This window comes from Camelus bactrianus, chromosome 34, assembly GCF_048773025.1.
Source record: "Camelus bactrianus isolate YW-2024 breed Bactrian camel chromosome 34, ASM4877302v1, whole genome shotgun sequence".
In the NCBI taxonomy this organism is placed as follows: domain Eukaryota; kingdom Metazoa; phylum Chordata; class Mammalia; order Artiodactyla; family Camelidae; genus Camelus; species Camelus bactrianus.
In genome coordinates, this window is record NC_133572.1 from 16,430,821 (window position 1) to 16,444,802 (window position 13,982).

The window sequence follows — 13,982 nt, forward strand, 5'->3', positions numbered from 1 at the left end:
TATATGAGGGAATAAGCACCATAATCATCTTGGCCTTTAAATGTCTGGCTCTAGCAGTGACAACTTTATTTTGTGGACAAAAGAAGATAATGATTGTGTCAGTTTTAGAAACTCCTTTTCAACTGCCCACTTCCTATTTGCAAAAGATTTTCTTGAAAGCAAAACTAAAAAGAGAGGTGAGGCTTTAAAGGAGAAAAGATGGACAGGAAAAGAGGAAAAGAAATTCTGATTTAGATAAATGAGAATCCCTTTGCCCGCCAGACTGGATTCCAGATAGCTTCCACAGGCCCAAGGCGGGAGCTGGTCTGTTTCACCTCTTCTCATGTGGTTCCCAATTCGCCACCCAGTCCTCTGCCGGTCCTTTCCCCCAGCAGGGTTGACCCTTCCTTACCTTTTTGGATGACATCACATTGCATGGACAGGCTCTTTTACCAAAGGTACGTCAGCTTCAAATGTGTGTCTGTCTTAGCTGCTTTAGGAGGTAGGTAGGTCGAGGTGAAGCCTGAAGGCTCTAACCCAGCTGACCCTCTAGCCAGAAGAGGTTTAAACAGGAATTCTAGGGTATCTAGTTGGCTTAAAACCGATTTATTTTCATTAGAAAAAAAATTTTAATGTGACAGCTACTCTCTTTTTCTTGTAAAACTTGGAAGCACACTGTCACGCACCCTTGTGCTTCACTAGAAACTTACACGGAGTGTTTGTCTAGTAACCAGATTTGGAAAAGGTGTCTTCATCCAAGGGTAGCGAAGCTGAGCAGGGAGAACCCCGCTCTGGAAGGGGGCACTTGGACTAGCTTCCGCCTTCCTCAGTTGTGTTTGAAATGTGTGTCTTTTCTGATCGCTTGCATCAGATTTGGGGACCAGTTCTTTCTCCTTATCCTTTTTCTGATTTGATGTTTCATAGTATTTCATAGCTAAGATTTAAGGATTATAACTTTTGGGGGTGGCATTTTCTATTCATAATAAAACTAGTTCAGTGTCTTGGTACATTTTTTTTTAAATGGTTGATGGAGGATGGTCTTGTTACTAAAATAAACCTTTCTATAAATAAGTTCAGATACGTCTGTTAAGGACGTAGCCTGAATGTGGCAGACACAAGAATTGTGTCAGTTCCCGTCTTGTGGCCAAGATTTCTCTCTTAGGCTTTCTTTACAGCTAATGTCAGAGTTTCACATTCTCACAGTATTAGGCAATAGAATGGCCCAAAGAACTGGTGCCAAGTTACCCTCTTTCTTAGGGTAGCCAGTGGTTGTAATTTGTACTCACCAAGGAAGAATGCAGCATGTTTTTATTTTTTAAGACTGAAATCCTGAGTTCTCTCCTTCAACTTCATTTTTAGGCCCTGGCTTTAGGCAATTTTCCAAATGTCTAACTGCTAAACTGCTTTCAAGAACTTACTGTGCGATTGCAGGGAACTTTGGTCAGGAGAAAAAGAAGGCACAAAGTCTTTCCTAGAACACATGGGCCCATCAAATGACCTTTTAAAGAAACAACTAAAATCCCTCTTTCAAAGGCATAAAAGCACTAATTGAAACCAAACAAAACAAATCTCTACCCCACAAATCCTGCAATTCATAAGAGGGGAGGAAAAGTTCTTTTGGGGAAAAACCATTTGATACTAAAAGCTTGTGTATTTTGCTCTTTGATGATTAGAAGTTAAAAATGGGGTGATTTAGAATTTTTAAGATAAAAATTAGCCAGGACTGTGCGAACGCTGTGTACCTTTCCAGGTGCCGGGGTAGCTCCTGCTAGAATACCTGTCTGGTGCTCGCCGCTGCCTCAAGACTACCTCACGCTCCCCACCTGGGGGCGCCAGCACGGCAAGGTGAGTCTGCAAACGTACACTCCCCCCATGCACCCGAGAGGAGTGTCACTTATGACTTTTTGAGAGAAAACTTTTCAAAGTTTTAGGAGACTTTCAGAGATTGTGTTCACTAGCGAACGCATAAGAATCATGATTTGTAAGCCATTTCTTCAGGTAGGTACAAAGTGTACTTGGCAATAGTATCCTTTGCCACTCTATTATAAATCTAGATTCACATTTGGAGTCTGAAGCAAAATTTTGCAAACTGGTGTATCACCACTCTCAGGCTTCCCGAGGCCTGTTCCGCTAACACTTTAAATGGGCAGCATCTTTAAAAACGGAGACGTGGAGGGGAGGGTAGAGCTCGAGTGGCAGAGCGAGCCCATGCTTAGCATGCACGAGGTCCTGGGTTCAATCCCCAGTCCCTCTTGTAAAAATAAATAAGCCTGATGACCTCCCCCCACCCCAGCCAAAATGAGATAAATAATACAATAATAAATTTTTAAAAAACCAGATGTATTTCTAATACTGGAAGGTTAGAAAGTCTTGGTAAGTCTGAAATGCATCCTATAGTTTGAACCTCTGTCTCTTTAATAGTGTCAGTAATTGGCTACGTTAAATAAATGGGGGCACAAAGTCCCCTGAGGTGGGCATATACAACTGAGTTACTTTCCACTTTTTGTTTGCTTGGTGTGTATGATCTCTTGTCTCTTGAACATTAGAGTGGCTTGTTGGTCCCAGGAGGGAACATAATTTGACCTTGTTTGTAGTGAGTGAGTTACTTATGAATAAACTGTTCACATTTTACAGGTGAATAAACTCTTTAAGGGCACCAACCAGTGTGCTGTCACCTAAAGTCCTTAGTCTCTCATTTGCAAAAGTTGTGTGCTTGCATTTTTGCCTAGATGATGAATTTCAGAGGTCTCACATAATTAATTTCCCCTTAGAAGCTTCTAGTACCTGCTAGACTGTGTGGAAGGAGTGGATTCGTAAAACCACAAGCTCATATCTTCACTGATTCAGTTCTGTGGACTCTGCTATGTTGCTTGGACATTAGGAAAACCCAGGACGGAAAGCTACAGGTGTGGAGAGTAAAAGATAGTCTGATTCTAAGAAGGCAATTGTGTTACATTTATATGAGACTTGAAAAATCCTAGTTGAGCTCTGCTCTTTGTGATGCTCGGCTGTTTATAATACATTCTAAAGAAAAGCATAAGGAAAAAATGTGTTATGTAGCTCTATTGACTGAAGTTCTCGCCATGATTGGGTAAAACGATCACTTGAATTTTAGATTTAGCTTCCATTATTGATGAAGTTGTTCTGTTAATCTTTGTTTCACACATTAATTACTTCCTCTATATAGGAGGATTTATGTGTTAGTTATACCCAGAAGGAACTATGCTTCAGGTTTAATGTTTAGAAATGGTGTACATTTGGGTGGGAACACTTCAATTATTTGGTTGGCTTCTCTTGGCAGACTAGTGTTATTTACTAATACAGGTAGGAGATACGTGAGTAGCTTGCAGTTTGCTGAAGAGTTTTCATTTTTTGCTGTTTATTCTTAAGTGCTCTGTAACAGTCTTTGATTCTAGACTTCAGGTGCAAAGAGATTTCTTTAGCATCCCACTCTGTTTTCCTTTTTTTAAATGAAGTTTTGCTTGAACTTACAAAACTTTTTTGCCTGTGCTGGATACTGAAGCCAGCTTACTCATACAAGGAGTACGAGTTCCCTTAGCCTTTCCAAATGAAGCATCTAATGTTTGTCGTGTTAACTTGATAAGCAGCAAAACCAGCTTTGAAATTCTTAGTATTGGCACACTGTAAAACTACTTCAGTTTTTTTTTTTTAATGGAGCTACTTTAAATTTTTAATGTTTTACAATCAGAATATATCGACTGAATCCCATTTTCTCCCTATAGTGGTGCAATTTCTCCTAAGCCGTTACTCTTTTAGAGAACGAAGATAGAGAATAATTCACACTATTATTTATCACAAGGCATCTTTGTTAGGTTTACAAAATTGAAGCTGTGTGAGAGCAAACTGTAAAGCCCATGTTTTGTGTAAAAGACAGATTAGGGAAGACAGTAGGTTTTACAGATCATTTATTTGCTTCTCTTTCTATTCTAAATAGGACTGTAATATTCTCCCAGCCCCTCCTTTTCTGGTACTTTCCTGTAAAAAGCATTAGTGAGGGGAAAATAATGATAAACAAGTCTTAGCTCTACAATCTTCTTTCAAAACTGCCTTGCAAGTAATTTCCCATAGTTTCTGTGATGAAGCATATGGTGGTGATATACACTGTGCCTCTGGTAATGGGGATTGGTTTCAGAATCCTCTCAACATTTTATATTTTAAGCTGTGTTTGTATGTTTTCAGGGTAGGTTTTCTGTCCCATGTAGATTTAATGGAATTTATTTTTATACACTTATACTTGGTTTTAAAAGGGTTTAGATGGGAGCATTTCTAAATAAAACCTGTAAAGAGATGTTTATTGTTGTTGTGGGTAATTCAAGCATATAGATTTTAGGAGGCTTGAAATGGTCTTGTGGAGAAAACAACGTGGTAGAAGAAGGGGGGACATTTTCTGTAATTTAAGTTGTCATAGTAACCTGCATCGAGACATGTACTAGGAATCGAGGCCTGAAGAATTTCAGTGACAATAAACATTCCACTTGCATTCATCATCTTTTTTTTTTTTCCCTCTAAGAAAGGAGCCATCTATTGTGACCTAATTATTTCACTTCTGTTTTTAGAAAATGGATAGCAGTTTGCATTTTTTAGTACTTTGAAACTTCCCTGGGAGAGTAAAAATGAAAAAATCTAACTGTTTATATTTGAAGTTAACATTTTTCTGGTAATGTATCTCAAACTATTTCAGATGGCATGATAGATTCAATATAATGGTTACTTAATGAAATATCAAAGAAACAGGATTTGAAGAGATTGCCACAGACATTTGTTAACATGCAAGTCCTAATATTAACAGTGTTAAAATCTGGTTTTCATGGAGCTCTGAGCTGGGAATGTTATGACTTTCCTAATATCAATTGTTGATATTTTTATTTTATGACATCTTGTACTGTAGTCTTAAGTACAAGTGTATTTTAATAAAAAGGATGAATTATTTTTGTTAGCAGAATAAGTTTACCTTGAGAAATTTGTATCAGGCCATTATTTTTAGATCTGCTGTCCTTCACAAAGAACAGAAGAATGTTGTTTCTAAAGAGAAAGCTTTTTCAGCATTTGCTTTTCTCTTGCCTTCTGTAAGATACTGATTGCTAAACAAGATTATTTGCAGTTAAAAATGTTCTCCTTAAGCAAGGAACGTTAAGAGAAATGAGGAGGTAAGGGTGTGTGTGTCCAGTCATTTTAGGAAACTCGGACAGTAAATTGGAGGAGTTCGTCGCCAGTCTAATTTTTAAAATATATAGAAAATTGGGATGTAAGTGTAGTTATCTGTAGATAAAGTGATAATACTTCTATAGAGACTTTCCCACATATGTGTGAGCATCTTAATCAAATGGATGATTTCTTTAAAAACATAAATGAACCAAATTTGAATTCTAAAAAGTATAAATGTAAATTTAGAAAACATTGATAGTCTATTTACTGGGAAAATATGAAGGAAAATAAAATTACCCATTATCTCACTGTTTAGAGATATTTACTTTTCCTATTTTATGGGAAGTATATATAATTTTATAAACAAAATTGGGATCCAGATGTTAATAGCCAAAATACTAATAATGATGGAATAAGAAATTTATCTATTGGAATTAGCAACAGACCAGCTGTCACCACCACTATCTAAAATCACTTTGAAATACCTAGCTAGTGTAGTAAGAAAAGAAAAAGGAACGAGAGAACTGTTGGAAAGGAGGATAGAACTATTTGTAAATAATAAAGAAATCACTAAGACAATCAACTGAAACTAACGGAACGTAGTGAGGTTCCATTGTCAATACTGGAAATATCATGGTCTGCATAGTAATAATAGCCAGTTCCAAAATGTGGGGGAAGAGGAGCCCATTCATTACAGGAACAGCAAGTTTGCTGAGGATTAAACTTTGTGAGAAATGCAAATGGCACGTAGGAATGAAACTATAAACTCTTCTCTGAGGATGCAGGGACTCCATATGGAAAATTCATTAATTACTTTCAATCTCTGTATATTGATTTTTAAGTTTAATATAATTCTAATCAGAATCTCAGCAGGGACTCTTCATAGGTCAGTGATTATGAATTTCATTTTTTTTGAGCCAAGAAATATTTATATAAAGAAGAATAATGAGGGGGAACTGGTAATGCCAGATAGTAATTAAAAAGTAGTATGGTGCTGATAAAATAGACAAATGCTTGGAACAGTAGGGAAAGCCTAGAAGAATGTTTTATTGATAAAATAACATTACAAGTAACAAATATAAAAATGTAGTAATAAACATACTAGAAGAGAATGTTTATGAATATCTGATACTGGGTTGAGGGAAAGATAAGCAAAAATACAGAAGCAAAAATTTAAAAACCGGAACGATTCATACATGTAATTGCATTATAAATAAAGTAATTAAGATTTGCATATGTCAAATCACAAAAAGTATTCTCTATACATGCATATATGTATATGTTACTATATCTAAAAATAGAGTTAATACCCATATATAATGAATTATTTCAAGTCAGTAAGAAAATAATCAATACCTAATTAAAAAATTAGTTTGTAGTCCCTAGTGGACAGCTTTAGAAAAGGATACAAACAGATGCAGACCTAAAGATTTCTTCAATCTTAATATCATGTTTGGTATATCATATTGAAGATTGAAAAACATGTACATGACACATACATGGGTGACCTGTACATCAAATGTAACATAAGCAGACCTGTGTGATTCCCGGTGTCGGAGTAGGAGAAGGAAGAAAGGTCAGAATGCTTATATGATACAGCTAGAAAGTAGGCTGTTCTGTGGCCAGTAACGGAATCTAGCTGTCCGCCTGCCTGCCTACCTACCCACGAACTTATCTGCAGTTTTTTTAAAACTATTTAATGAAATGGAAAAATGATAGTAAGCTAGAAAGTAACAATATAAGGACATAAGATAAATTATAATCTTGTGTTTTTAACTGTATTTATGCAGAAAATAAACAAGGAGGGAATATACAAAAGTGTTGATGATTATCTCTAAGTGGTAGAACTGTAGGAAAATAACAATTATTATATTATATTATTATTGCAGAATCTCTAAAAATCTATTTCTATTCAGAAATTTGAAAATGGATTTTTTTTTTAAAGAAAATCTAAGGTTGACCAAATGTCTAAGATTTCATCATATGCCTTCTTGAAAAAAAAAAAAAGAACTTTATTGTAAAGATACATTTGTTAAGATGGACTCTATGCAGATGTAAATAATGGGATGGTCAGAGTGGGCAGGGCTGAACGGGCGGCATTCCCAGGCTGCCATTCACATGAGACCGTGGTATATACCTGTGTGTCTGGTGTGGTGCTTCCCAGAAGTGAGGGGCCCAGCGTCCCTGGGGATGGTAAAGAGCAATGTTTCCCTGTGTTTAAATCTTAGCTCTTTCCGTGTGCCTTTCAAATCAAGTGTCACAGCAATTTACATGTTCAGATATTGACTGCCAGTGACATTGAATCAAGCTTAATAAAGTCTTTATAGATTAAATGAGAGAATTAGGACATGTATTTTAATTCCACAGACTTTCTGATGTATTCTTTATCCCTGCTCCACTTCCCCCTTGACTTCACTATTTTGTTTACAACGACTATACCTGGGCAAGAAACTTAAGGAATTTTTAGAAATACACCTGTTCTATTCGAGTTTTCATAAACAGGATTATCCTAACCAGTCTCTCTTCTGTCCCCAGTCCCATCTCACAGAGGTACTGTGCCTCTCAGGTCTTACACATATTACTTTGTTTAATTTACTCGTGCTCTTCCCTGAATACAGCTCTCAGCAGAGGCCTTGTTTTTTCCAGTGATGCTTATGGATTTGTGACACCACAGCCCCTTTGTGGCTGAGGATCACCTTTGGTGTCTCTCGTGCCTAGGACCCTGGAACGGTCCCGTGGCACAGCCTGGGACCTGGCTCACCCCAGGCGCAGACCCCTGACTGCGGTGAGTGTGGAGGGCCAGCTCCCAGCAACAAGGAGCCTGTGGCTTTGCTCTTTAAAGAGTCACAGCTAATGACGAATGAACCACTTTTAACTTTAAATATAATTTGATTTTCTGTGTTATCAAAGTAGTTTTCAGGTTTGTTTAATTTCCTCCTTAGAAAGCAAGAATTGATATCGAAGGTTGCTTTTCTGACAGGACATGTCTGTGATACCTTCTCTTTTTCCGAAATTCTAGAAAAGAGATTTTTAGCAAAGCATTAGTGATTGTGTGTAAAACAGTTATTAATTAACAAAAGTAATACAGTAAGTTAAAAATGTATAGAAAGGTATAAAATGAAAAAAAGATTACCTCCTTTTTCATTGTATTTCCTTTACCCAAAGGTAACTGCTGTTAACAGTTTTTTGGGTATCTTTGTAGAAAATGTATACAAAAAACACGTATTTATGTCTTTTTAAACATACACAATAGCTGTGTGTGTGTGTGTGTGTGTGTGTGTGTGTGTGTACACTACATGGGATTCATTAAAAGCTGACTCCTTTAATCTCCAGAATGATCTTAAAGGCAAATATGATGATCAGATTACACGTTGAATTGGTCAGGGCTCAGTGAGTGTTTATTGTTGGTTTGCATTCTTTCATTTGGCAGAGTTTGTTCAAATGAAGATAGTACGTAATTATAAGACTGTGATCGCATCTCCTCCTGATTGCGCCAGTGGCGATTATCTCAGGAGAGTCATTCTCTATGACCTGGTTTCCATCCCTGTAGGTTGAGACAGCAGCTGCATCTACCTGAATGCAGTAGGGAGAATGTAAAAATTAAAATAAGGCCAAAATGCAAAATCATTTTTTGTTTTTAAGATCTACTAAGGTAGTAATAATACCATCCCTCTTTCTAGTTTTGCAGAGGTGATTTCTTTTTATCTAAAGTGGATCTCATGAAAATTATTAAGGTATAATAGGATGAAATTCATAGTTTCTGTTTTAAGGAATATACAGTCTTACCGATTAAAAAGGTTCACATCAGATGGGGAAAACATAGTTTTTCACTGCCGAGTAATACCATGTAATATCAACAGTTGAATTTGTGTACAGACGTTTCTGCCATGCGATGTCTTTCCTTCTCACGCATCCTTTCTGTGTTGTCTGACTGGGTGTTGTCGGTGGTAATCACGACTAACTGCACCTGCGGTTCCTCAGTTTACAGTGGAGGTTTAGTCTGTATCTTTTCAATTAAGCACCTTTTGAAAGGCATGAATTGTAGAGTTCAAGAACCATATCCATTTTCCCTGTAAGCTATCTGTGTTATGCTTTTTTTTCTTTTGTGCTTTCCTATTTTTTTGGACGAATCGTAAACTAAATAGGGGAATTTTGGGGGGTAAGTAACTGGTAAATCTGAATGTTTATATGCATTTAATAGACTTTGTGTGATCAGAGGCACTTGTTTTGTACATCAGCTGTAGAGATGTATTTCTTCCCTGAGGAAAAGATCTGCTGGCTAAACACTGGAAATTGATAGAATTATCAGTAACATAAGTACCAAATTTGATTTTCTTATAATTTATAAATAACACAAAACTGGAGGAAGTAATAGACCTCAAGGTTTGGATCTTTTGCAGAAGAATTAGAGCCTTTCACCATCATCTTCCATAGCTATTCTCTTCATTAGCAATTTCATCCAGACGTGGTGCCGCCCAGTCTTCTGGCTTGCCGAGAGTCTACTGGGGGCGGGCAGGTGGTGAGCGGTTATGGTCATATTATAAATTACGCAGTAGTGGGATGAAAGAGGGGCTGTGGGAGCCCATGGGGGACATACTGTAACTGCGGAGGTTAAGGAAGGCTGCTGTGGGTATCTTCTGAGCCGAGTATTTAAAGGTGAATAGGTCTTTAGAGAGGCAGGAGAAGGCCGTCTAGAACAGCCTGAGAAACAGCATATGCAGAAGCCTAGAAAGGCACATAAGAAGCATGATGTGTTTGGGGATCAACAAGCCCATCTTGGTGTGAATGTGAGCATAGATGGGGAGGAGGTGACTGATTTTTAAAAAACAAGATTCTTATTCTGGTTTGAGAGAAACAAGCTTTTCTTTTAGGGGCTCTGGCCTTTATGATAATTGAAAGGGTCAGAATTATTCATAAGTAAACAAAGTTCTAGTTGGAGAATGAGTAGAAGAATTAACAGTTTGGAGTAACCTAAACTTCAGACATCTCTGTAAGGAGAAAAACTACTCACACTTTCTATTCCTGATAATTTCCTTACAGTCTCAAGAAATTAAATATTTGACATATTCTTATTCTTCAAAAAGATACTGCTACTTTAAAATGTTCTCACTTTAAAAAATAGGTATCAATAGGTAACATTAAAAGCTATACTGTTTCCAGCCAGTTGACTTAATGTTCCATTTGTTTTAACATTTTCTCCTGTGAGCTGCTCCAGCCACTAGACAATTTTACTGTGCACATTCTTTGCAAATTGTGCCTTGTCAGAGTGGGAATTGTGTGAGTGATGAACTGATTAAAGATTGATGTAACAAATAAAGCTTTCAGAAAAAACAAGCTGATATTAACTGCCATTTCTATTCCATTTTGCTCCCAAGGATCATTTGAATGTGTACTCAATCTTTTTATTATTATCAAGAAGTAGAAATATAAATAGTGATTTTTTTCACTCTTAACCAAATAGGAATTTCATATAGTAATATATCCTCATGTGAAAAGCAAAAAAAAAAAAAAAAAAAAAATCATGTGGGTGACTTTAGCTCTAGTACCATCTTGTCTGCTTCATTTTATATTTTCCTTGGCTTCACCATGGCATATTGAAAGCATATACATAAAATCTGCATTTTATTTTTTACTTGGAAGGCACTTTGAAGATTCAGATTTGTGGTTTAGGAAACCAAGACCCATTTGGAGACTGATTTATTCCCTCTAAATTCTTCTCTAGGGCAAAAACTCTTCTCTTCTTCTTTGTGGTCCCAGTGCTGCCTAGCCAGTAGATAAAGATCTGTCGAATAGGTAAATACATCTCTTTGTTTGTAGAGCCTGAATTACAACTCAGATCTTTTGATTCCCAGTCAGTCCAGTGTTCTTTCCTGTACACTGGAACGTCCCCATCCTGCAAAATGGATTTACATAGTAGCAGATTCCCAAGGTTTCAAGTTATGTGTAATGGGTAGTTGCCAGTTATTACAATCTCACCGCCATCTCACAAGCAAGCCAGGCTCACCAGCGTGTTAGGACAAGGGGACTATCTGAGCTGAGAATCGATGGATGTACTTGGATGTTCTTGAATAAATTTTAGTCCCTTGCTCGAGGTGAGTGGCACTTTGTGCTTTTCAGTAGGTTGCTGACACTTCTTTTGATCAAACTCCAGAATCAAGAGATGCTGTAGCTTGTAGACTTTCTCTCTAGAGCAGTGTTGCTAAGCGGGAGAGGTTCCTCCATCAAGAGTGTTTGGGACGTTTGTGGGGGCATTCAGTCACGGGTTGCCCCAGTGATTGACGAGATGCTCCTGGGAGTTAGGGAATGGGTGACAGTGATGCCAGGCATCCTGCAGTGTGCAGGACAGCCCCACACTGGAAACTTAAAAACGGCCCACTCTACTTTCCTAGTGAAAAACCACAACCAGACATAACTTTTCATGTGTATACACAAGCATTTTCGCATTGTCTTAAAATACAACTAATTTTCCAGGAATGAAACTATTATGTAAATTAAGGGAAAACATATTTAATTCAGAACTTGAAAAAAGAGTTGTTCCCTCACTTAAAAAACTATCAGGCAGCTGTGCCCTTGAATTTATTTGGGTTTCCTTTCCATGTACCTACTACTGCCTGCACTTGTAATTGCCTCATTTATGATATAGTTGAAATCATCCAGTTGGAGTCATCCCTTGGCAGCCATGGAGGATGGGTTCCAGGACCTGCTGCAGGTATCACAATCCGAGGATGCTGAGGTCCCACAGTCGGCTCTCTGTATCTGCACTCCTGCGTCCACACAGCCAACCAGGCGTGGATCGTGTAGTGCTGTAGTCTTTATTGAAAAAAGAGACCTGCATTTAATTGGACCCACAAAGTTCAAACCCATGTTGCTCGAGGGTCAGCTGTACTTCATGATGTCTTGCCATTTATGTATTTACGTCCATGTCTCTTTGTTATGGTTTTCCTTTATTTCTCTTCTCTCTGGCTTCTGTGTTGAGAACAGGCGATTTGGAGGTAGCGCAGGCACCAGGTAAAGCGGCGAGACTCATGAAGAGGCTGTGGGGTCGTTCAGGCGAGAGTGTGACCACGTGGTAGAGGTGGAGCCAACAGATTTCCTGACAGGCTGGATAATGGGCTGTAAGAGCGATCGAGATTAACTGTGTGCCTTTTGGCCTAAGCAGCTAAAAGGATGCGTTCTAGTTGGTTTCAGCTGAGATGCCAGGGTGTGGGTGCTACACGTTAGGGAGGTGAGATCAAGAGCTCCTTTTGAGACGTGCTGAGTTTGAGTTGTCTGCAGGACGTCGAAGTGCAGTGCAGAGTTGGCACGTGAATGCCAGGCTGACGTCAGAGCGAGAGGTCTGAGCCAGAATGTAAATGTGGGAGTTGTCAAGTCCATGGTATTTCAAGTTGTGATAAGTTGAACAACATGACCAAGGGTGTGAATATGGATAGAAAAGAGCAGAGGGTCAGTGACTTGCATTTAGGACTCAGACATTAAGGAAACAGAGAGAAGAGAAGATTGAGAAGGAGCAACAGGGAAGACAGAGGAAGACCAGTGTCCTGGCAGCCAAAGAAGAAAGTGTGTCCAGAGGAGGAGGGATAAACTGACTCTAGATTTAGCAACCTGAAGGTGATTGGTGACCTTGATAAAGGGCATTTGGTGGAGTGATGGGGGCAAAAGCCTGACAGGACCAGCTCAGTAGAGAATGGGAGGTAAGAAAATAAAAAGGGAACAAGAAATAGAGCATAGCTGGTGGGGAAGTGGGGTCAGAAGAAAGTTGTTTTGGTTTTTGTTGTTGCTGTTTTAAAGATGGGTAAGGTAGCTCCTTGTTTATCCTCTGATCCAGCATAAAAATCCACAGACAGAGCAATGATGCTGGAGCAGATCTGAGGGGGCCGGCGTCCCAGTTCACCTCAGGGCTCCTGTGAGCGTACAGCTCACTTGCCTTCCAGGTGTCGTGAGCCGGAGCCCTGGGGGAGCTAACAAACACCTTGTAGGTGTTAGGCCCTGGGGCCAAAGGCTTTCTCAGTCCCTAGTGTTTGGTTTTTTTGTTTAGGAAAGTTTATCAGGCACCAACCAAGAGCTTAGGTGCTAACCAGAAACTAAATTAGAAATTAGTAGGAAATTAGAAGGGAAGGTAGAACCAACTGCTTTTCTTTAGACAGCAACTTGAGAGCAGCTGAAGTTTTTCCTTCTTGTCCGCTGGGACCATCTTAGCCATTTTGACTTGTAGGCAGAAAGGAGTGAGGCGTGTAGAGTAAGGAAAGCAAGGCACCGAGCAGGGCACAATGTGCACAGAGGCGCCGTCTCACAGCTGCAGGCATAGCGCTGGTGCTGGATAAGATGCCTCCTTACATTTTGCACCTTGCTTGCCACACCGTGATTCCCCCAGCTCCAAGGATGGGCACTGGTGTTTGTCTCAGGGACAGTAGGAAAGCTCTCTGCCCTGATTATCTCTTCTCATGTTATCAACCTGGAATGAATTTAATGTGCTTTCGTTAGTCTGATATTCTCCCTCCCCCTTAATATCTGGTCAACCTCAGCCACTGGAACCAACATGGAGAGGACTTAATGAAGAAGAAAAATGCTTCTGGGCTGCAGAATTCTATTGTTGGTGGTGGGACAGCAGGGTATGATTGACTGGGGCCTTTGGACAAACAAGGGACAGCATGAGGGACTTCTGGATCCCTAAGAGGCCAGGGAAAGGGGTTGGGGATCTAAGGAAGGCTGGTTAGTATCAGGCCTGTTTATGGAGACTAGAATAATGAACTGTCCCTTTCCAACCTAGTACATTTGTCATTTTTAAGTGTTTTAAGGACTCTAGTACCATTTTGTCTTTCCCTCTTTGGAATCCGAAA

The 13,982-nt window shown here is 39.0% G+C and overlaps 1 protein-coding gene across 2 annotated transcripts in view; it reads left to right on the top strand.

The window, feature by feature from the left end:
* Window positions 1–13,982, top strand: part of RASSF8 (Ras association domain family member 8) — a 95,804-nt gene that overhangs the window by 33,125 nt on the left and 48,697 nt on the right. The window contains exon 2 of one of the 2 annotated variants that reach the window (XM_074357502.1): window positions 1,730–1,824. The exons of the other annotated variant lie outside the window; for it this stretch is intronic. The gene's annotated coding sequence lies outside the window, so the exon portion shown is untranslated. The remainder of the gene's footprint in view (window positions 1–1,729; window positions 1,825–13,982) is intronic. 2 annotated transcript variants of the gene reach the window in all.